General features: G+C 37.9%; 1 protein-coding gene and 1 non-coding gene across 37 annotated transcripts in view; both read left to right on the top strand.

The window, feature by feature from the left end:
* The first annotated feature begins 2,395 nt into the window (after nucleotides 1-2,395).
* MEF2C (myocyte enhancer factor 2C) overlaps nucleotides 2,396-25,592 on the top strand; it is a 170,175-nt gene continuing 146,978 nt past the window's right edge. For 7 of the 36 annotated variants that reach the window (XM_067031296.1, XM_059063146.2, XM_067031275.1 and 4 more), the window contains exons 1-2: nucleotides 2,464-2,659; nucleotides 19,566-19,652. The gene's annotated coding sequence lies outside the window, so the exon portion shown is untranslated. Of the gene's footprint in view, nucleotides 2,660-5,087; nucleotides 5,121-19,565; nucleotides 19,653-22,455; nucleotides 22,773-23,366; nucleotides 24,169-25,592 lie in introns of those variants that run through there. The other 29 variants (XM_067031308.1, XM_067031295.1, XM_067031276.1 and 26 more) reach the window with 18 other exon arrangements.
* On the top strand, nucleotides 8,754-8,860 carry LOC131756540 (U6 spliceosomal RNA). The gene has a single exon (XR_009335699.1). It is a non-coding gene; the product is annotated as a U6 spliceosomal RNA (small nuclear RNA).

Here is a 25,592-nt window from a genome sequence, read left to right as displayed (position 1 = left end):
GATCTATTCTAACCATGCACTGCTTCCGAGTTTACCCAGCAATTGCCACCAATTACCTTTATTTTGTGGAAGGGAATTCCTAGTCTAGAGGGCAGTACTTCAGGCCTCCAACTCCACACTTTTGAACTTTGTAACTAGCATTAAAAAAAAAAAAAACCCTCACTGCCTATCCAGGTCCTCTGACCAGGTGAAGGGTATGTCTAATTTAGCAGAGAAACTGTGAGTGAGATCATCTCTGTCATTCATGCTTTGCAAGGAACCAGGCTGCAGAGCAAAGTCAGAAATACAACAGTAACAAAAGTAAATACAAATAATATGAAAAACTCCAAACCACAGGGCTAAACCAGCTGCATTTAAATGCAACTCCTGAAAACCTTGATGAAAAGTAATATGTCTGTGTTTAAAAGACTAAACCACATAGCTGATGCAAATAGTAAAAAAGATCTTTAATTACATGAGTATACTTTTAAGTATTTCATTAAAAAGTAAACTATAATGAATAATCATTTAGCATTGAAAATAATTTGATTTTTAAAGTAGAAAGGTCAAATATGAAAAACATAATAAAGTCCAGGTAAAGAAATACTTGAAAGAACAATCCAATTATTTTAGAAATGGATCTTTCTCCAGAATAGCATATTGTTTTGAAACTAAATTTCCATAGTAGATTCCACAGTTCCTGAAAATTAATTAGAGTCTTGAAATTAGCTACAGAAATGTACCTTAGCTTGGGGACAAAAAAAAAAAAAAAAAAAAGAATGAATGAATGAAAATAATATGCCAACCTCCCAAACCATTCTGCCAACAGATTTTTGCAATTTGGAAATTACATTTGCTTTCAAGATTCTTTGGGTCATTTAAATACTTAACCTCATCTCTTTGCTCACTTGCTCACTCCCCAAGCAAGTCTAAAACCAAATAAATTGCTATAAATGTTTACCAACAAAATATTATTTTCCAAGTCATTTTTCTTAATTTTTGAAATTTAAAAAGTTTTATTACAATTAGGTAACTACTCCTGGCACAAGGCCTCTGAAGCATTGTTTCTCAGACACTAATGGGTCTTGGAAAAGTTTGAAACTCTTAATTCATTAAGACTTTGAGTAGCTGTTTTGTACCTAAGAATGAGAATTGATGGAGAAGTTGGGACTAAACACATTATTTTCTCAAATATGATGAAAACATAAGGGTTTTCTTATGATGCATGTAACAATCAAGAACCTGTTTCTTTTTAGCAAGCTCACTTATTCAGTACTCAGCTAGCTTTTAAACTCTGAATAAGAGAAGTACACAGTGAGAGAGGTACTTACATGGTTTCCTTGGATACTGGATGATGCCATTCAGGTCTATGTTTTTATCTGAAAGTGGTGCCCTGTGGAGAAATGAGGCTTGGTGAGTGGCTGTTTATACATAGTAAGTAAATAAGAACTTTGTTTATTTTACAAAGCACTTTTGATTTTGACCCAGATTTCTTCTTCTCATCACACCCAACCCTGGTAAACGGCAATAAAAATATGGTAGAACAGGTACTTTGCACAACTCTTTTAAACACCACTTAAGAAATCATAATTAATAAAGCAAAAGCTCCGAATGCCACGGCTAAGCACATTACTCCTTGGACTGCTTTATATATCTTGACTACATTATTTATGTCAGATGTATCAATGAACACTGCCTGCCTCGCTCTTTTCCTTCAAGAGGAATTGCTCTCAAAGCATCAATAAGGAAATTAATCTAAAAAATTCACATAAATGATAAATGTCCTTACCGTAATCAAAGAGCAAGAGAACTCTAGCTTTAGCCCGCTCCTAAACACCCAAGTTGCCACAGACATTAGCTGCCATTTTTAATGTCGTAGTGGGATCCCAGATTTCCAATCGTTTAAGTGCTCTGAGCATACAATTTTGACATTCAGTCTCTCAGAACTACATGCTTTCTAATTTTGGTAGCATGATTAATCCCCCCTATGTGATGTTTTAACCTTCTAATATTTCTTTGGATCAAAAAGAACAAATGAGCTACAGCAAAGAATGGCAACTAACTTTAATGCTTAACACAATTTAATAACCTGAAATGAAGTAAATGTGTGTTATGCTTCCATTAAAAAGTTTCCAGCCACAATTAATTGAACAAAAACTCGTCTTCTTCCAAGATTATTCTTGGAAATGTAATTTTAAAGTCTGTGTGAAATAAGAAACTTACTTTTTACCATATGAAAGCAATCTCATTTTTCAGGAATGATTTTTGGATAGACTTCCGATTTGATATTTTCCATTTGAACTAGCAGCGAAGGGGCTAGTAAGGGGGGAGGAGAGGAAAGCAAGTCTGTGTTCTTTTGCCAGCACTGACAAAGGTCTGGTTGTCAGTGATACCTTTGCAGCTAAATTTACTCCAGAGTGACAGGGACAGGTGCACCTCGGCCTGCCAGACACTTGTGCACAGGGATCACGCATCTTACGGCTTGACGATCAAGGGGGGAAAGCCTGGGTCTTCATAGAAAAGGAGAGGAGGCAAAGGAAGCCCAAACTGGGGGTTTCTCTTCAAAGCCAGCTGGTCTGGCTTTATTCTACAGGAATTTTTTTACCTGTCAGGGTTTGGACAACAAAGCCCTCAGCAGGTGCTGACGGGTACAACTTCCTGGAGAAGCAGAAAGGCGCTGGTGAGTTTCAATTGCCAAAATATATTTTTTAATCTCTAAAAGTTGATTTTGTTATCTTGGAAGAGGCACTGCTGAGGTACCTACATTCAGAAAGCTGATGAGACCATTGCAATCAGAGCCAACTAACTCAACAGTGGGTTTTCCTGGTGTAGAAAGTAGGGCTGTTACAACTTGACAATTTTTTAGAGTGAAAAAAAAAAAGTTTTTTTAAAAGAAAATGCTTCATAGTTTAAATGTTGTTCTCTTTCATTACTATCTTCAGTATCTGAAAGATGAAGAATTAATTATATATAATACTAGACTATTCAAATAAATACACATTTATCATTTCATCTCCTTTTTATCTAATTCTGTTACAATCTACTCATTCTAAATAAAATGTTATTTTTCAATATATCTCCAAGTAAAAATGTGAAATGGTACATGCTCTTTGCAAAAGTTTCATGGGTTAGAATTTTTTCTGCATACATGTGACAGGAATATGATTAGAGAAAATATGAAATTAATTTTATTTTTAATACAATTTTAAAACATGTATTGCACAGAATATTTAATAATCAGAAGTGGTAACATTTTCTTGTTACAAAGAGTTTCTTCAGAGAAAAATCTTCAGAATAAACAATCAACATGCTACTAAAGCATGTTTTTATGTCATTGATTTCCAAAATTAGTAAATTTGTATAATTGGTATTTTTATTTTGTGAATTCAAAAGTTTAGGCAAAAATATTTTTTTCAGAATAGGATTTTAATTAATGCAAAATATGGAAAACGTTAGGACATATTTTTTTAAAGTTATTCTATTTCAAGGACTCATTCTTTTAACTATGCTTCATAGCATTTCTCTACACATTGTTGTATTATAGCAAATTGAAAACATTTAAGCAAGTAGGGAGCTTAAAGCTAGGGACTATACATAGTAAACATATGAAACCATTTTAATAACCAAAATCCATATTCACAAGTAACATGGACTAATGAATGTAAAGGATGAGCAGCATACATTGATCAAGAATGCTATAAATTATTATGCATAAAATCAATTTTCTCGGCTGTGGGGGGCAAAACTGTTGCTGAAGAAGAGAAATGTTCCTACCAATATAAATTAACACTATGAGGCAATTGTTTTATTCAGACAATCCCATAAATAATTTTCAATCTACATGCTTAACACATTGTCGCATAGTGGGAAAATAATAAGATCTGATTTTTTTTTAATAACCACTGTTATCTAAAACAATTTTTGGATCAATGATGACACAGATATGTCACAAATTTATATGTATCATACTCTTTCAGACTAACCTAACTGCTGTTTAAAATTATGAAATATTTGTGGTTTAAAAAGTTTTCAGAAATTATCCACCCCACCAAAAAAATCTAACATTTGTAAAACACAATCTTATCTACATTTTAATGAAACCTCAAAACTCAAATCTGATTTTCATTAAAATTATGACATGTAGAATATGGTTCAGAAGATTAAAGCATATTTTATTTTTTAAAAAGGAGTATACTTATTGAGGTTTCAAACTGCTATTTTTATGTGATATTTTGTCATCTTCGTCATATTGATTCTGGCACCTGAGTAACCATGGTCACTGAAATTTTTAGATAACTTCATTAGTCTCTTAAAGAATGAATATGTATTCCATGCACTTCATAATTTTTTTTATTTACCTGGTCTGTTAAATACTATATTCTGAAAGAATCAAAGTACTTGATTTTAAAGATGTCTAAGTACTGAAAAACTGAACATACACTTTTAAGTCAACTTCGAAATTACATTTGTTAAGTTTTTGTGTGCAATACAATTGGCTATAATTATAAATAGTTTGTCATTAACACTAAGTATAAACAATACAAAAGCTTCTTCCAAATTATTTTTTATGACTCTTGTGAATTATTTAAGTGTGACTGAACCTATTAGAAACAATGTTAGGTATAGCCCAAATATTTCTAAATAACTAAAATTTATAATTTTAACCCTGCTCTAAATTGTTGGCTTAATCTAAAATTCTATGATATTTTCTTTTACTTATGAGAAAAAGCTTTAACTCCTAGTTTGACATGCAACTACATGTTTGTCCTTTCTGATAAACTTTCACCTTTCATGTCAGTAAAATACCTATGCTAACGCCCGCAATGTATGGGAATGGTCTCTTTTAATAAGCCTTAGTTAGAAACTTGGCTTAAAGTTGCAATGACTAAAAGTTTAATTGTAAAATACATGTGCTTTAAGCATTATTTGCAATACATCTTCATATCTTAAGGACAGCTTATAGTAGAGAAAAATTAATTATTCTCCCCTTTCAGAAAGACATTTGAAAACCATTTTGTTTACCTTGTATATTCATAAGGAAAATCTTGGTTCTCCCCGCAACTAACTTCAATAAATTTTATTCTGAATATCAATCTATTTAATTTCAGGACAAAGAAGTTTCCAGCTAAAATGGTTTACTTGTAAGTATTTAAAGAAACAAAAATATTTTGGCAGCTTTATATGTATCTCCTCATTGACCAGCCACCTGACTGACAGCTGTCAACTGTCTGTGGGCCAAATGTAACCCAGTAAAGATAAAAATTACATATTACTCATCCCTGTTGATAATACCTGGTGCCAGCAGGTTTTCAAATAGGAATAACTAGACTGTAGATATAAAGAGGTAAAAGAGGAATCATTTTAATTGCCTACCATGCCTCCTTTGTCACTAACTTGTTTCCCCTTGTTTTTCTTATTTATCCCATTTCTCTCAATGTCCATATATCACACCTACAAAGAGTTAATTTCCTTAAGGAAACTTCATATGTAGGTAACAAGTATGTGTCCATGAAAATACTGAGCAGCCAGGTAATGATGGCCACACATTTCTTTCAACCAAATCTCCTTTTAAGCTTATGGAATCTTTGAAAGAGTCTTTGAAGCTTTCAACTACTCATTTTAAAGAAAATGAAACAGAAGCACAAAAATGATATTTACCCAAGGTCACCAACCTGAGGATGTAGATGCAGACTTGGATCTGTCTCACAACTTCATGATTATTTTTTCTGTTAGACTTAAAACATGTGGACTGTAAAACTATAAGTAAAAAAGAGCACAAGGAAAATTAATGTGAGTTGCATTTCTTTGGACAACCATTTTCAGTTACCAAATTTAATACCTTACTAGAGAGATAAAATTTTATCAGAGCATATTAAAAGGTAGTTTTAACAAAGAGCAAAAATATGTTAAAATATCTATGGTATAAATTCTTCGTTAGTTTCTCTTTACCATTTAAACTGATTTCCAAACTGAAAATATTTATGGTGTATATGAAGTAGCAGAAATAAAATATAATCAATGGCAGCATATATGTTTAGAAGATGAATGCAGGAATGAAAAGTCAGGTTGAAATTTTTTTTATATATTAGGGGATAATTAAAAATACCAAATATACCAAAGTATAAGCATATGTATAATACTGAAGTGCAGAATATATTAAACCTTCACATAACTGACTCAACAACTAACTAGCTTGTGTATGTATGTGTATTAATTACTAAACCTCTCTGGACCCCAGAGGCTTCATCAGCAAGTGTTTCCTAACAGCTAAGAAATTCTATAACTCAATAATCCTGTATTAATATAAGTATCTGATACTTATTCATATAATTATTAATTATATTAAAAATTTATATTGCTATAATTTTTTGATAATGCTGCTCAACACACTGATTCGAGGTCATGAAAATATAGTCAAACTTCTTCTGACCCTTCAGAAAAGAAATTGTTTAGGAGATACCTACCACGTTCTGAATTTAAAGTAATTTATATTAACCCTGGGCTTTGGAGAAATATTTGCCTTTGAGAAGTGTTTGCTTAAAATCCAGACTTGGAAATGAATTTTTTTTTAAAGGAGTGGGGAGCTTAAAACATTGATATAGGATACGGGAGGAAAATGTGGGCAGGGTTTCCTTGCAAGGAATTCATCTAAAATAATCTCCAACAGCTCTATGATACCATTTAGCAACTAAATTATATATCTAAATTTACAAATGAATTTGCTTATTCTGTTACATTTAGTCCAAATCAACATTAGTCATTAATCAGCAAACCATTTAACAATATGCAATAACAGTATGCAAATCAATTGCAAGCAAAATAATCAGTACAATAATATCCATTTCTAACAACTGGGAAAGACAGGGGTGTCACAGCAAAATATGCAAAATCACAGACTTTCAAATAAATTCAATCATCTCCCTGCATCTCAAAGGGGTGTTAGTGAAAGTGAATGACTTGTCCCTCGTCTGCATCTGAAGGATCATAAACGTTTTCTCCTTAGAGCTGAAGACTGCTGTCCAAAGAGCACCAGAGAAGAAGTAAGCAGCTAAACTGCAGTCTCTGTTTCACTACTTAAGTCATTTGGTAACTGGAAACAACTCATGTAACCTCTGTGAGGCTACTGAATAGATGAGACTCTTTGCTGGGCTGTGTGTAAATCATAGAAAAGGAAGTTTTAGTTATCCAATAGAAGGGGTTTCCTCTGCTGGGTGTGAAGTCCCAAAAGGATTCTAGCACATACTGGTGGGATTCTGCCTGCAATGGCATGCCCTGCCCTCTCCCTATTGCTGTAAGTAGCCCACCATGTCAGCATTCCAAATAATTAAAACACCAGTATTAATCTGTGAAATCAGCAGGCAAAACAAAATCACTTTGTAATACACTACTGTCCAGCTGGCCATATTTTTCCCACTTGGGTAGATGGAACATGAAAGGTCTTAGTCTCAAAATGATATTATCACTCATAGCTTTGAACTTTTCAGGGTATTCTATAAAGCTGAGTTGACTGACACAAAGGACTTAATGGTCATTTAATGTTTTCAGTTTTATGAAATGGGAGACTTTAAAATTTTTTTATTGAAGTATAGTTGACTTACAATGTTTTGTTACAGGTGTATGGCAAAGTGATTCAGTTATACATACATATATATTCTTTTTCAGATTCTTTTCCATTATAAGTTATTACAAGGTATTGAACATAGTTCTCTGTGCTGTATAGTAGGGAGACTTTTTTTAACCAAAAAAACATTCATGACACTCACTGCTGTAAGCCAGCATGTGAACATGTTTGTTCGCGTCAGAAAAACATTGGTACAAGAAACAGGCGTGGCAGAGAACCCCTAATCTGAAGTGTTATAAATATCTGGATCCAAGAGAGGTTAATGGAAGCAGCTGGGTATGGAGAGAGGTTAAAAGGCTGGGAATGTGGATCCCTGTGTTGCCTGGGATGCCTGTGTTGTAAAGGCCCCTCATGCCTAGTAATTACTTGGCAGACAGAGGTAATTACAAGGACATAAGGAACATTTGTATTGATTGAACGCGTCTTTCGCGAAAAGTCACATTTCTTAAGTGATCAAGAACAATGCTAGTCCTGGGTTTAGGGAATCTAGGCTCACAGCAGCTAGCAGTCGCTGAAGCATGCACGTGTTTGTAGGCCAGTTGTCACTAAAGGTAGAGGTTCCTGGATCCGAAGCTCATTTTACAGGTTTTGCCGAGATTCTGGAATCCAAGGAGCATATTCCACCCAAGAAAAGATAAGCACTACCCCTTAGATAAGTGAAGATGAAGAAGTGTACAGAAATTTAAGAGAATTAGGTCCTCACACTGCTTAATCAGTTTTCTAATTACCATGGGCAGAGTATATGTGACACGTCTTTTTTTGCTTGTTTATATGAACCAAAACAGGCGATGGAAAAATTTGTACCATTTTGAACTCTCATTCTTACTATTTTGAAAGGCATTCACTAACTTAAAAGCTCCATAAAACTTGTTAAGATGAGCTGGGAGAACAGGAACGAATAACGGAGAAAAGGGAAGGTTATGGAATTAGGACTTCACAGATTTTACGCTTACCCCTACATTAAGGCAGTGGCTTGCAAACAAAACGTACGTTAAGAGACAGCGGAGGAGTTAGTTAAAATGCAGATTCCTGCGGCTGAGGCTCGGCGGGCCTGCAGTGGGGGCCAGAAATCTGGGCACTCTGATAAACTGTTCTCTGTGCTCGATTGTTCAGTCCTCACTAGAGCCTTCTCTTCTTTAAGAGGGCAGTTCTGGCGCTCGCTTCGGCAGCACATATACTAAAATTGGAACGATACAGAGAAGATTAGCATGGCCCCTGCGCAAGGATGACACGCAAATTCGTGAAGCGTTCCATATTTTTTGGGAACAAAACTCAGTTATTTGTGGTGAAGTGGATGGACCTAGAGTCTGTCATACAGAGTTGAAGTTAAGTCAGAAAGAGAAAAACAAATACCATATGCTAACACATATATATGGAATCTAAAAAAAAAAAAAATGGTCTTGAAGAACCTAGGAGCAAGAAAGGAATAAAGATGCAGACCTACTAGAGAATGGACTTGAGGACACGGGGAGGGGGGAAGGGTAAGCTGGGACAAAGTGAGAGAGTGTCATGGACATATGTACACTATCAAACATAAAATAGATAGCTAGTGCGAAGCAGCCACATAGCACAGGTGCTTTGTGACCACCTGGATGGGTTGGATAGGGAGGGTGGGAAGGAGGGAGACGCAAGAGGGAGGAGATATGGGGATATATGTATATGTATAGCTGATTCACTTTGTTATAAAGCAGAAACTAACACACCATTGTAAAGCAATTATACTCCAATAAAGATGTTTTAAAAAAAAAAAAGTCAGTTCTGTTCTACAGTAGCAAGAAAACTAGAACTTAGGGATCTCAGGTTCTGAAAGATCAAAGAGAACGTGTGGATACAGCTATAGATGTTATATGTCCATTGTTACTTACTGTCTGATATAACTGTGCTTAAGTAGTTTACTTATTTTATTTATTTGCATGTGGATTGGCAAATGATAAGGTTTACCCAATACTAGAGATAAGCCAAAAATCATTCTCCAGTTCTACTTAAGTTTCAGGCACTAGATAGTATAGCTTGAAATCTGAAGAATGGCTTGAACTGACTCTTCGGGGAAGTCATGAAAAAACAGCACAGATAATGCTCATTATAAGCATGCATGCATATACATTCAAGTTTTGGAATACTCAATCATCGCTGACCTATGGAGTTTAAGAGGTTACAGCCTAGTGATAATGTAAGGAAACCAGAGGCTTTAGTCTCCCATGTGCAAGTCATTTTTGTGGCCATAGGCTACACAAACTAGAGTCTCACAGCTACATAAGGTGAGGTGAGAATGTGTGGATGGATGAACACAAATCCTTCGCAAATACTAGATAAACAAGATAAGCATGTGCTTTATTCACTGTGACTTAACCACCATTGTAATCAGAGTAATTACAGTGATTAATAACAAAAATAATCATAGAAACTCTTCTATGACCATATTGTCTACAGTATACATCATCGATTGTTTAGAAGTAAGCTCGTTTGTTAGTGGTATTTTATTTTGAGGTGATTCAGAGAAATAGAAAAATATTATTAATGAAACCCTATGGTTGTGAAACCAAAAATGTAGCTTTCCAAAGCAATGAAAAAAAATCTGATTAATTGTTAATAACCAGTTAATATAACTGGTTAATAACTGGTTAATTAACTGGTTAACCAGTTAATAACTGGTTAATAAGCAGTCGGGGGTAGGGGGGCTTTGCTGAGTTTACAACTGAAAATAAAAGATTTACAGCTGAAAGTAAAGAGATGGAGCAGAAAAGATGAAGGAAAGATGAAAGAAGGGGAAGAGGAAGGAAATGGAAAAGATGGGAGTAAATCTATTGATGAGCTATTTAACTATTTCTGAGGGGGTCAAAAGGAACAGAAAAATTGTAGAATGTTTCTTATGCATCCCTCTTTAATTAGTGTTCAAAATTATTTACTTAGAATCATATTTCTTCATTTCTGAATAAAGTGATTCCATTTGATATGGATGCTCCATATTTACAGGTTTAATGCTATACAAGGCTGGGAAATATTTATGTGCCCCATCTTTGCACATAGGAAGATGCTTTATCAGTGATTTCACGGAAGAGATAAAGGGCAGAATGCATTTTTCCCTCCAAGCTTGTATCTCTCCCCAGCCCTTCCAAATTCTTCCCTCATCCAGGTAGCAACACTATTCTCATCACAGGGTTCTTATACCCCCTTCAAGATGTTTCTGGAAGAATAATCACTAATTACACCTCTGGTAGCTTTTGGAGTGGGGACAGAAGGGAGTGCACACAGAGTGAGACCAAGTGACAACACAGTAGGCTGTGGCCCATGGGACCCGCAGTAACTGTGTGCCTCCTATGCAAAGAGGGAACAGAAAAGGTGACCAGAACAACAGGTACTAAAGACCACCAATTTTTTTAAAAAATAATAAGTAGACAACTTTTCAAGGATCAGGATATTTTGCTGATAGAGAACACGATTTCCAATCCCAGCCTTTTCAAAAACAATAAAATTTTGGGCTTCCCTGGTGGCGCAGTGGTTGAGAGTCTGCCTGCCGATGCAGGGGACGTGGGTTCGTGCCCCGGTCTGGGAGGATCCCACATGCCGTGGAGCAGCTAGGCCCGTGAGCCATGGCTGCTGAGCCTGCGCGTCCGGAGCCTGTGCTCCGCAATGGGAGAAGCCACAACAGTGAGAGGCCCGCGTACCGCAAAAAAAAAAAAAAAAAAAAAACAATAAAATTTCTTCCTCAAGTAAGAGTTGCACCCAGGACATACCTATGTCAGCAAATGAAATGGCAGCGGGCAGGAGGGAGCTGAGACATACTGAGAGTCTCCTCCCCAAAGCATCTCCTGACCAACACAGCTGGGAATTTGTGGAATCTGTGTAATCACAGATACTCCTTTGGATTATAAACTTTTTTTCAGAAAACTTTTGAAGAGAAGTTCATTTAAAGGAGTAACACATTTCTACTGCATCACTAAGTAAATGGGGCTGGAGCGCCTGTCTCCTCTGGTAGGACATAGTCCAAGAGAATTCTGGAACATAAAGAGACTTCTGAGGAAGGAAAGGACCTTGTGGGTCACATCAGGGAAAGACCGTGCTCAATAAAGAGCTATTATTGATTTTAAGAATTGCTGCTGGGTGAGTGGAGCATGCCAGAGTGAAAGGAGGACAAACTGAAGGTGAGTATAGGGAAAATGGTGACACAAAGACAAGCCTCAGCAGCCTTACGACACAGATAATGTTGATTTGAAAGGACTTAAAAACTCAGATTTAATAGGAAGCCACTAATTTACATTTATGCTAAGTTTCCTTAAATTTAAGAGTAAGATTATGTAATCAATAAGCAATTTAGAAGATGTCTGATGTAGCCTTATTCTGGGCAAATGGATATATAATTATTTTCACAAGTCTGATAAAAATCAAATATGAATACAAAAAAAAATTCTCTGAGAATATTATATGGAACACTGACGAGGATAATATAAATTGGTCACCCCAAAACATAAGACTTCTTGATATAATGTATATTTGTTTGATCAACATACTGTCATAAATGTTTTATATTTATTTCAAATATGAAATGCTCTAATATGAAATAAAACTGCTTTGAAACATGAAAGTTGATAGAAAAGAAGTCAGCTTCTAAAATTTGTTAGATAACTGATATTGAGATGCTTTTCAAGAATATGTGATAGCCCTCGAAAATGAAATAGTATAATGATAGCTAACATTTATTGAGCATTTTCTACATGCCAAGCACTAAGCGGCTACAGAAATACAATTTCATGTCCTCTTATCAGCAAAATTATCATCCAGGGGAGGTTCTGCCACTTTCCCCATTTTACAATGAGGACATTTAGAAAATTAAGGTCAAACAGTTATTTAGCATCTGAGCCTGGCTTTTAACCCAGGGTGTCTGATTTACTCTTTCCTGTCTGTTGTACATTCTCTGAAAAGGTATTTCCCACAATGTTCATACAATGATGCACAACTTTTCATTAGTGAAACTGACTTTTTAAAAAGTGATCAGACCTTTCATGAGTGTTAGTCACTAAAATGTCTCCTTAAAGGCTACACCACATTCGTATTAGGGACACTCTTGAAATTTCCCTTTTATCTCTCCGATTAATGTCAATTTATGAGGCAGATATCAAATAATCTGCTGCTTTATAATCACATCATAGTTTCTATCAAGCACCTTGTTCATTACATTTGGTTTGGATTTAGTTTCAGCAACAAATTCATCCTTAATGATAATGATTTGCCAACAATCAGACTGTTAAGACTGCAGAGCAAATTCCTAAGGATATTTCTGTTGAGACTTAAATGCAAAGACGTCATTACTGAAATAAGCAAATAACCTCCTAAAGCATCTACCTTGAAGAGGATGACACAGGGTTAGACACATATTTCTGAAATCTTTTCTGGTGGGGAAAAAATATCGATTATATCATCTCCTGCTGTCATCATCCCTGTAAGTGAGCAAAGTTTATGAGTATAATGAATCAGTATAGCATTGTAGATAAAGGCATCTATTGGAAACAAACCAACATAGTTTCACATCCTTTGGCACTTAAGAGCTATGTGACCTGGGGCAGGTAATGTTACGTCTCTAAGTTTTCGTTTTAAACCTATATAAAATGGAGAGAACAGTAGTACCTTCTAAAAGGTTGTTGTTTAGATAAAAAGAAATAAAGCTTATAAAGCAGTTAATAATACAGTATTAATCCAACACTGATAAGTAGTGAGTGGCCATTAAATATTACACACTCTGAACTTATTTCAACCCACATTCCAATAAGATAGTGTTATTTTCGCACATATACTGCAAATCTATTTGTATTAATAATATGAATATTATTTATATAGAAATATTTAGCTACAATTTATTTTAAAAACCTTCTATAAGAAATCAGACCTCTTTGGTTTGGGTCTTTGACCCAATGAACTAGTGTCCACTGGTAAAACAAACTGGTTTTAATCACGGACTTAAATTTTAAAGGTTTATGGCATTTTACTTTTAGTTCTCATCATATTCCAAAATAATTTAGAGAGACTTCATCCCAAATAATGAAAATTAATTCTTTCTCTACCTAGTAAACTAGAATATAGATATAATTATGTATCTCCTTGTTTTTAAATCTAGTGAGTATTAGAAGCATATAAATCTATGCGTGATCTCGCCTTCCTGAAAATATACAATTTTATATTGTTTTGTTTGTTTTAAAATTTTAGCTTATAAATGAAATATTTTAGAAATAATTTTTAAGTTCTCAGCTAAGTGAAAAACCATCATTTGGAAAATTACCTAGAGAGAGGAAACAAGGTAATGTGGTACCTTTATTCTCTCCTTTCAAGAATCTTTTGTCTTAACTTGGTGTTCTTAGTGAGGAGAGTTAACATGAACACCACATATAAAAGGCTTATTAACGATCTTTGAGTCTGTTTTTTTTTCCTGTAGTGCATATTTATACCTATCATGACATCAACAGGAATCATACACATCCCAAGTGGGACTTAATTAAATAAACAAAAAAATGCAAAATGCTATGGTTTCTGTTTTTCAAGAAGTGGCAAACAGTCTCCTAGACATAGCTGTAAAGTTGATTATGTGTCCAACACAGAACTACTTCTAGTAGTTCCCCCCTTCCCAGCAGGCCTCTGCTGAGCCCCATTGCCATAGATGGCCATCAGACATTTGGAATGACATCAGGAGATAATCTGAGCAAGCTCTGCCCTAAAGAATTCAAGCTAGCAGGAGACCAAAGATATCAATGTCTTCTTGGCTGACAACAGCATAAAAAGGTCAACCAGGGTGAGAAGAGGATGGACGTGGAGTTTCCAGCCCCTTTTCAACAACCAAGCAGCTAACGAGTATAAGGAAGCATACTTCAGGAAAACAAATAAATAAATAAAGACAAATGAAGCCCAAAAGTATCCTAGAGGCACCGTTCCTGTGAAAGGGAGATAAGGCAACCTATAGCCACTGAGTCAGGAAATTTTAGGATTAAAGAGATCTCTATCTCTCTTTTTTTTTTTTTTTTTTTTTTTTTTTTGCATTACGCGGGCCTCTCACTGTTGTGGCCTCTCCCATTGCAGAGCACAGGCTCCGGATGCGCAGGCTCAGTGGCCATGGCTCACGGGCCCAGCCGCCCCGCGGCATGTGGGATCTTCCGGGACCAGGGCATGAACCCGTGTTTCCTGCATCGGCAGGCGGACTCTCAACCACTGCGCCACCAGGGAAGCCCAAGAGATCTCTATCTCTTGAATGTAAAACTCACAAACAGATCTCATCCAGAACTAATCCCCACCTCTCTTACAACCTACTTCTCCAACTTCTACTGTGACTGCCCAGTATGGGTGAACATGGAACTTAATAGTGGAGAAGTAGAAATCCTTTGCAGGAGAATAAGAATGACTAACTTGTACTGCAGTTTACCACTTTCCTAGCTCTGTGCTTCACACTGAATAGCTTGTTGAATCCTCATAACAAAGTTTTGAGGGTAAGCACTTTATGTTCCACATATTATCCATGAGGAAACTGAGGCCAAAGGGAGGTTCAGTTAGTTGTGCATATGGTTATGCACAACTGTATGGTACAGTTACCACGGGATAACTGTACCATAACTGTATGGTACGGTTACCACGGGATAGAGCCAAGTGGCTTTTGATCACATAGATTCTCCCTAGTCAGACTTGCCTTTCAGTAGTCAGCCATGGAGAGGTTGAGGTTTCTAGCACACTGCAAGCACTTGAAGAATTTAAAAGATTTTTTCTTAGGCTATCAGATTTCAGGGAAAATGGGAAGAATGCTTTCTACCATGAACCACATGCAAATGGTAAATTTGTAAGAGAAATAAGACATTAATTCAAATATGCATCAGCTCAGGAGAAATTCAAGCTTTAAAAAACATTTTCTTGTTATTTTAAAAAATTATTTATCATTCATGAGTACTCTTATCTGAACACTTAAGGGTCCTTCACTAAGGGTTAACTTAAAAGCTAATTACCATAAATGGCCAGAATTAATACCAACATTTCACCCCGAAATAGCAATAAGAAATACAGGGGATAATCATGGCAAAACCAACCAACCAACCAAAGCACTGAAGTTAGAAAATGTGTGCTTTGCCTCTAAATCTGTATGATGTCTTCTGTTGTCTTTCATGTCTCAAATAGTGTAATTTGTAATTAAGTTTTGTTCATGTTATAAACCTTTCCAGTCAAATGCCACCCTAGTGATATCAGTCTAAGACATAATCAATATATCTGATAACACCTTCATCAAATTTGAGGAAGATTATGCTTTGCTAACAATTCTCACCGTATATAATACCTTTCCTCCCTGCCCTTAACAGTGCTTTCAGCTGTTACTTCAAAAGGATAATTCCATTTCCTCAGAATTTTTTAAATAGAAGTACAATGTTATACCAATTAGTCTCTTTAAAAAGGCATTATACAAATCCATGACACTACCAATAATAAATTTTTAGTTTGGGATATAGCATCATTCCCCATATACCTTATTCTTTATTAAATGGAATTTCTTTCTGGAAGAATACTTAGAAATATTTTTCTCTTGTAAAAGGGTACTGTTGTCTAAAATCTTCTGTCAGGTCACCTTTCTGTAGAGTTAATTTGCTTCACTAACCCCAGGCAACTGCCCTGGGCTGGCACAAAGTGTACTATACCCTGTCAGGTGACCTTATCTCCTTTCCAAATTGATGTCATGATTTGGGGGCACATCTCTTAACTTCCCTTCCTTGTAAAAATTAGTTACTGTGTTAAGTGTTCCCTAAGACCTCTTTCAGCAGGAAGATACTGAAATTCTGACTTTACAACTTTTCACACTAGTGCCAAGAAATACAAATGCCAAGAGTGTCCTAAAATTTACTGGTATCATAAAGCAGGGTCTTTCTTTTTTTAACCATATTCATTTAAAACTCTATAGCAGCACATGCCAACAGAACTCCATGTAATGATGGAAACGTTAAAATCCGGCAAATAAGGTAGCCACTAGCCGCCTATGGCTATTGAGCACCTGAAATGTGACTAGTGTATCTGAGGAACTGATTTTAAATTTTATTTAAGTTTATTTAATCAAAGAACCACAATGTGGCCAGGGGCTGCCATATTGGTAGCAGCTTATAGCTTCAAGAACATGACAAGATAAACATTCTACATCTTTGATTTATTCAGCCAGGTACAGTACTACGCCTTTGGAGCACTAACCTTCCCAGAGCTCCATAGACAGAGAGAAAAACAGCACAGGCATTTCCACTTCGTGATGATAATTTAGCAAGAGATCCCCGTACTGTTCTCACGTGCAAACCAATAAAGAGAGATAGAAGAGGAAAGGAAATTTGGGGGATTTTTTGTGTTTTCTCCCTCGTATCCCATTTCTCCCTGTAGTCTGTGGCCATCTCTAGCCAAGATGCGTACATATCCACTGAGGGAGCTTCACTGCTAGAGCCAACGGTTGGTTGCTGGTTTTTAAAAACAGTCCTATGGACCCCCTCCCCCGAGAGCTTGGGCTAATAAATCCAGCTCGGGGACCCCCGTCCTTTCCTCACGGTGTGCCAGGTGAGAAAGCAGGCTGGTTGGCGCTGAACCCGGGCGGCGGCCCGACCTGCGCGCACTACCCCCCGGCTCTCCCAGGTTTGCGAAGCGCTGCAGCGGAGCGCTCGGGCAGCCTGTGCCGCCGGCCGCCGACCGCGTGCCAGCGCTTTGTGCACGTGCGTGGGTGAGCTCCCTCTGTGCGTGGCTCGGCGCTTGCGCCCAGAGCTGCGGGGTCGTCTTTCGCCAACCGAGTGTAAACATCCTCCAGGTCCCCCCACCAGACCTGTAGGGCACCTCCCCTGACGCTGCCACCGCCCGTTTCCAAAACCCACCCACCACCGTTGCGCCCTCCTCCGTTCCCGGGAGCCCGCCACGCGGCCTCCTCGCCAAGCCACCGGCCGTTTGCCTCCCCCGCCAACCCGCTCCCAAGCGGTGACTTCCCCGCTCTAGACGCCACCCGGTGCACGCCCCGCCGAGGCAGCTCGGCCTCCCCTCCGCGCGCCCAGGCCCAGCAGGCCCCCAGAAGGGCCGGAGCCCGCTTCCTCCTCGCCTGGGGCGCTCGCACGTGGCGCACTCACCCCCTACCAGCTGCCTCCGAGCTCTAGACACGCTCCCGGGAGGGAGCCCCCGCTCAGCTCCGTCCGCGCGGGGAAAAGTGGGTGGGGGTAAGTGGAGACCGACACAGAAAGGAGGGTATAGGTGGTGAGAGCGGTGTTAGAGGGGAGGACCGGCAATAATTGGCTGGCTTTGCGGCTGCTGCGCCTCTGCTGAACGCCTAGCCAGCGAGGATTCACTTTCCACACAAATCAACCTGAGGGACTGCTGCTTCCCGCAGTCAATAACTCAGCGGACTGAGCTGCTGAAACCAGAGGCGTCCGGGTCTGGGTCTTTAAAAGGGGCTGTCCGGACTGAATCCCAGCCTTGTCCTTCCTAGACAAAGGAGTGGGCGCCAAAACGCAGGGCGGTATTTTTAACCCCCATCCCTACCCCGATCCCATGTAAAGATCTTTTAAAATTAAAGGGCACACATATAGGGGTATCTAGAAAAAATAGTTAAAAGGGGAAGTGTGAAAATCCTTTCTTTGAATTGAAGGATTCTGTGATATTTCAAGAAATGGGTTAGAGTCAATGTTCCGAAGAACATTGAACAGTTTTGTAAATAAAAGGTAAAGTCTATTAAATTTAGCCATGCATATGGATACTTTTTAATGAACTACACATTCGCAAGAAAATTAGTGATCAAGCCTTATTTGGGCATACTGATCCAGGAAAAGGAAGAAATGTATCATAATTTGTAGTGGCATTTTAAAAAGCTTTAACATAGCTTTCAGACATTATTTCATGAAGATTACATTTCTGTAAGGTGAAAAGGCCCTGGGAGATGTGTATTATGATTCCTGCTTAATAGACTGTAAAACCAAGCAGAGCTGGGAGAATGGTAATTCACCAGGTCACCTAGTACTGACTACCAAGTTGAGACTAACTCACTGTGTGCCTGAGTCTAAAAGACTAAACTCAGCTAACACCCCTAAAATAAAAGTGGCCAAAATTCTTCATTTCTCCTTGACTGTGAAGCAACTTAAGAATGTCAACCCAAATATAGAGGCTTTGCAAATCTTAATGACTCTTGACTATGAAAAGTCTTCTTGCTAATACAAATGGGAAAATGGTTATTGACCTTCATGGTCTGATATGTCTCAAGGTTGGGAGGACTAGACCATTCTGAAACCAAGGAAAAGTCCATTTGTGTGCTCAAAGTCATTGAAACCTGGCTTCAAATGGAGACTAGAACACAAGAGCCCTTGTCTGTGCTCAGTACAGTTAAACACTCCTTGGAAGGATCAGGTATTATTGGTAATAGAATTTATTAAGTGTACTGAATTCATATCCTTAATCCCAAAGTATTAAAAATTGGCTTTTAAGCATATTAAAAAAGCCCTTTCAGCAACTTTAGTTGCAACTTCAGTATCCCAACTAGACAAATTTTGTTAGCTTGGAATATGATGGATTTGACTTTCTTCCTTGTAATTTTTCATCGGATATTAAAATATACAAAAATAAAGATAAATACAGGATCTTTAGATATGAGATAAAGGACACGATTAAACCTTGGCTTGGAATAACAAATCCTTTTTATATTGCAGATTCTCAATCACAAGCAGTCCATATGGTGTATACTGCGCATGGACTGAGGCCGTACCTAAAGAATTTTTGAAATTTAACTATTTGGCACTATTTATATTACAGGTTATAGGTATTATCACAATTAATGATCATTTTAATTATTTTATATTCAATACACGTTCATTTGGTTTAAATTAGAATTAACAATAATGTTAGTTCAGATTAGAAGTTTTAGAAATAAATTAATCTGAATGTATTTTGGTATCAACATTCTTTAAAATTTTTTTTAACTGTTTACCTTGTACTTATGCATTTTAAGGTGCCAAAGAAGAGTTGCAAACTGTGAAGTAACTTCTATGAAGAGATGAAGTGAAGAATGGAAGGCAAATGACTGTATGTGTATGTGGTAAGTGCTTCACGTTTGTTATCATCCATCACAAAGTTAATTCATAAAGGTAAAACTGCCCAACTCTTTGTCATTAGGTACTTATAAAGTTAACATGTATAAAAGTGATAGAGTCTTACATAAGCATTAGGTGATTTATTATATAGCAACACTATACCATTTTGCATGCAGCTCTCATGTCACCTTTCAGGGCATACCTTTGCAAGTCTGTTTTACAATTAATCCATTTCAGGGGAAGTTTTGTATGTCATCTCTACTGTAACTATAAAAGATATAACTTTTTTTATGCTCTTGGAATTTGTATCTTACTACTTTTTATACCTGAACTTATATGCTCAATTATCATGTTTGTGTTGAAAGTATTCTGGCTGAAGAACAGATACTATACAGTTGAATAATATTGAGGGGTAGATTAATCTATAGACTTTCTTCATTTTAGGGTGGGTTGCTGTGGCAACCGCCCCAGCTTACTTTAGAATAATTTTTTAAAGCTCACTTCAAGAGCTACACCCAGCGTGGGCCAAGCTTAAAAGCAGGCAGACCCAGAGCACAGGTAGACTGCTGATTTAATGTAGGGAAGTAGTAAGAAGTGGAGGGTGGAGTAAGATGATATGCAACCCTGAACAGAAATTAGAAATGAGCTTTCCCTAGAGTTAAATCCTGAGAGTCATGCTCTCTGTAACTTCTGTGGCACTTTAGTTAAATATATTGCTAAACGATTCTTTGGGGGGAAAAAACAAGTTAATATATATTTACATGTTTAATAAAGCACTTATGATGCTTATTTAATGAGGGAAATATTTGGTGATTAGGAAGAAAAAAAGCTGGTTTAAACAGTACATCCATCCCAGACATCATTTTCTCTTACAGGAAGTGTCACCTTTTATTTAACAGGATAGGCCACTAGCTTCCAATTGGCTTAAAGGGTATCAGAATTTTCTACTTTCCAATCATAGAACTGGAATAGATTGGAGAAATCATTTAATGCGTAAGCAAACTGAAGCCCAGAAAGGACACGCTCGTTAGTTAGGCACAAATCTTGAACCTGAGCATCCAGGCCTCCTAACACCTAGTACATGCTTCTCCCGACACCAGAAAATACTCTCATCCTAGCCAAGTACCATTTGGTGACAAGGATCAGGATGATTTGGGTTTAAAAAAAAAAAAATTCAGAAGTATTTAAAGATGAACACAAAGCGTGTCTTGGATTAACCACTTTGTGGATTACCAGTGAATAATTTTAAGTCTCAGGTGTCTTTCTTCTATTGTATATTTCTGCACATTTCTGTTCCACTTCAACTATAAAGGTTCATGGGAGGGAAACAAATGCAAGTATTAACTTAGGTCACACATAATTAAGAAGCTAAATCTGCTGAGGGGAATATCTTATATTTTAAAAGGCCAACTGTGGTATAATCCAGATCTAAATTATTTTCAAACTATCCACAATGTGGGGTTATACATACATTTGAATGCTTGTATTATCATGGATAGTTATGGGTTTGTTATAATGTTTATTATTAAATAATTTTTAAAAATGTTAAAAGGTAAAAGTTTTCTTTTTGAAGGAAAATAAAACTAAAGAGTACTGTGGTGAAAGTCATGTGTTGCCTATGTCTTATTTGCTCATGTAAAATAAGCTGTTACAATTCATTATGTTAATTTCAGACATTATGGCAATAAACAAATGTTCCTACAAACAATTTGCTTTGTCAGGACGTTTGTGAATCTCGAAAAATTAACTTCTACCCTGTATAGACATATCTTAGTATTCAAAATGTCAATGCACCTTTAATTTTTGGATTTTTTTTGACGTTGTATCTTAAATGAAAACCTGATACAGATTTTCTCTGCCATATTATTAAAATGAATTCATGGTAGTAGCAAACTCACCAGATGAAAAGCAAACAGACAAACAAATATATTGTAGATACTAATCTGCAAGAAATAATAGTATTTCAGATAGTTTTTGCTTTGTGACAGTTTGCCATGCTCTCCTATAACAATGGCGAAAGATTCATCAATTCTGGGCTGATAGTCACAATGGTGATGAGCCAGAAGCCTGAAGATTATTCAGATCTAGTTGTACTTGCCTGTAAAATCAACCTTCCCCTTTCAAGTGAAGCCTTGGGGCAGACACCCAAATGTTGAGCCCACTCTTCTGAGAAAAGCTACTCAGATCAAATAGCCCCTATAATGAAGAAGGCGGCTTTTTGATTCACACTGCCCTCATGCATTAAAATAGTCTGGAGGCACAGTGCAGAATTTAACGGGAAATGGAACTAGTCATTGAGTTAAACACATAGTGCTGAGAGGAATTTTTTTTAAGTGAGGAAATATCTTTAATTAGCTAGATATTTCAGTATACTACTATTGTGTACTCTGGTACATTCAGTATTTTTATTTCCCCAATGTATTTTCTCTTCTTCTTTTCACAATATTAAAAATTTTTAATTTGGTTTAAACATTTTATATAGTCTATAGTTCTACTGGCATGTAATCTTATATTTTCATGGTTTGTGTACTAGTTGGTATATTTTATCTTTGGCTTTATTGGGCGTGGTGTAATTGGCTAGGGAGGGGAGGTGCTCAATCCCTAGTAGCCTTTCCTAAATCTTGAATATTAACCTTTTTTTCCTTTTTGATAAGGAAAAGTATTTACTGGGCTTAAACCTTAATATAAGTATCTTCCTTATCAGTCTCTATTGCTGCTTCCTGTGCAGCTGAAACTCTTCAGGATAAGTGAAGTCATCAGCTATCGGATAGGGAAGCCTAATGCATTTGGGAAGTTGGTTTAGTTTACATGTTAATGCCTTGGATAAAATCCAGTAAGGTGTGGAAGAGATATTGTGGGAGAAGGGAGGGGGAAATCTCCGAGGAAGCTGCCGCCTCGGTAAATATTTCCAACCTGATTAGAAAGTTCATGGCCCCGAGATGAAGTCGGGAGTTCAAATACTGGTAATCCTTTTATTATTTTGTACATTACTAACACTTGAGAAGCGTTTCGGCTCCCTTTCTAGCCCTTCAGCCTCTCAGGGCCGAAACCCGCGTATTCTGGGCGTGAAGGAAAAGCGCGCTGGAATCGAGTGCTGCAGACATCCTGGACTGGGGCTTTTACGCGTGAGTAACGGAGGAGCGCTCGGACCGGTGGAAGAACGAAGTGGTTAACGCGTCTCCAAACTGGGGGGGGGGGGGGGGGGGGGGGAGTCACAAGAGCAACTATTAGGGTCGCGCTCCTATTGGTCAGAGGAAAGATCCCGACTTTAGAAGGACTTTCCTGCAGGCTGGCTCGTAGCGTCCCCGGGGAGCGAGCGCGCAGCAGCCGGAGACTCGGTTCTCTGAGCGTCCTCGGCGGCGCCGGCAGTGAGCAGGGAGCCGCCGCTCGCGGCGTTGTCTTCATTTCGAGCAATAAAGAATTGTCATTAGGTTTGCGTATGGCATGTGCCATTACCCCACCGTAAAACTAAAATTAGCAAAATGTCAGGAATGGAAAGATTGATTCACCAAGATGCAATTATCATTTAAAAGTGCTTGATTGAGGTACTGATGTTCAGTGATTTATTCTGCATACCATATACATAATTAAAGTAGTGTAGTGGAGTAATTTATCAATCTAGTTGAGACGGGAGGGGTGAGGAGGGAACTGCTGTTATGTTTGTTTTATTAAAATGCTCCGAGGTCTGGTCCCGCCCCCCTTTTGCAAGAGTGAAACTGATGATTTCTCCAGCTCTTGAGAGAGAGAGTCAACGGTTTGGGATTGTGAGGGAGTGAGAGGAAGAAGGCAGCGCGAGGCAAAGGCAAGGACAAAATAAAATAAAGGACAAGAAGGCAAGAGGCACTTCATGGGATGTGCTGCTTAGAACCCCAAGCCGCGTGCTCCGTTTTCTCTGCCACCCCCGCCTCCCCTCCCAACATCCTTCCACTCCCCCCGCCCCCCGCCTTTTTTACGCGATGTTTCAAAGGCTGAGAGCGGCTCGCCTTTTCCCATTCGTCTTCTGTCACTTCCTTCCTGGACGCAGTTTCTGGACGAGTCTGGTTACTTTTAATCCTGCGGGCCGCTGAGAGCCACTTTCTCCTCCTCCTCCTCCTCCCCTTCCTCCCCCTCCTCCTGCTCCTTGGAGCGGCCTCGGCGCGCGCGAATGCGCGGCCCCGCGCGCGCCTCCCCCGCGCGCGCTCATTCCGCGCGCGCGCGCGCACAGACACACACACACACACACACACACACACACACGCACACACACACATCGTCTCCAGCTCTCTGCTCGCTCTGCTCGCAGTCAGACACTTGAGCACACGCGTACACCCAGACATCTTCGGGCTGCTATTGGATTGACTTTGAAGGTTCTGTGTGGGTCGCCGTGACTGCATGTTTGAATCAGGTGGAGAAGCACTTCAAGGCTGGACGAAGTAGATTATTGTTGTTGTTGTGTTTTTTTGTTTTTGTTTTTGTTTTTTTCTGTCTCTCTCTTAAGAAAGGAAAATATATCGAGGACTAATCTGATCGTTCTTCCTTCATGTAAGTACCTCTGACATTTCTCCAGGAAATAGAAATAGCCGGGGTATTGTCTCTGAAATCTGCCTCATTATATTCCACTGCACTGGGTCTATCGCTGTACCTCTTTGAAGGGTTGAAGTTGAGGCTTGTTGTGCGTTCTTTTCTTAGATTCCATGATTTCCTTGTGTGTTGCTGAAAGTAACTTTTTAGATAGTCCTATCTGTTTGCCGTCAGTTATCGAAATCACTCCTGACTCGTTCTTGTCACATCAGTGTGTTTAAAGTTTCATGAAGTTAGTTCACATCATTAGCATGTTTGATATGGTGGAGCATGTGGAGGCTGGTGGACTTTAATATTTCACAGAATGTTCTGTGACCTTGAAGTACATGCCTTAAGATTTAGCCGTTAGTTCACTGTGGAAAGATGCTCCTATGAGTCCCACCAAAGACTGATTTGCTTTGGGTTATGCTTCTGAGCCACTAAATCTTGGGATTAGTTTGAGCTAAAGCATGGCTGTCAGAGTATACCTTTGTGCATCTCCTTCCATTACCAAAGTGCTGGCTTGATAGAGGGCTTCTTAACTGGTGTAGACAAAAAATAATACACTGGCCATGGTAGTCTACACATTTCACAATTCTTGTTGGGATTTCAGTATGTGCATTGCTCTTTATGTCAAGTCAAATACATAGCTGTTTAAAAACAAATAAGGTTGAGTCACTTAAATTGCCTTCTGTTTGGACTTTGGATGAAAGTTACCAAACTCACTGATAAAGTTTGGCACAAAGGAAGTATATGTAGACATGGCACATTGTTTATTGTGTTATTAAATATTATGCAAGTATTTAAATTTAATGTTAGTGTTGTCTCCTTCCCAGAATATGGCTATTCATTCTTAAAGGAAATTGTATGTCTGAAACATGTCTGAGACTGTTCTAGGTCCACTAGTTACCATTTTGGGAGAAAAGCCCTTTTTCTTCACATTTTAGGAATGTGTGTCTTTTGTATAAAATTCCTTTATATGTAAATGCTGACAGTATAAAGCAGAATCAGGCTGTCTGCCAGTTCTTTAACGGTCCTCAGTGGAGAATTGCTTTGACACAAAGTGCATTTTACTATTGTGAATCTGATACTAACTCTAATAGTAACTGTCTTGTGAAATAGTTAGTGACTGCCTGTATTTTCTAAGTGCTATAAAAGGAACTCTAGCTACCTCATTATACCAGTCAAAAAGAGTGACCAGCCTCTTTTTCACTGGCACCTTGCGATAGAATTGCGGTTGCAGAGTAAAGATGTTTATGTAGAATATAATAACTCCAATCCCTAGAGATTTGGTAGGACATGGAAATGTGACCACCTGTGAACCCCATTTAACCTCTGTATGCATACTAATTTTAGCTTTAAAGAGATTGACAATCTCCAATTTGAAACTAAAACGTCTTATTTAA

This window comes from Kogia breviceps, chromosome 4, assembly GCF_026419965.1.
Source record: "Kogia breviceps isolate mKogBre1 chromosome 4, mKogBre1 haplotype 1, whole genome shotgun sequence".
NCBI classification, from domain to species: domain Eukaryota; kingdom Metazoa; phylum Chordata; class Mammalia; order Artiodactyla; family Physeteridae; genus Kogia; species Kogia breviceps.
Note: the sequence above shows the minus strand (reverse complement) of the source record. Positions and strands in the feature narration are given on the sequence as shown.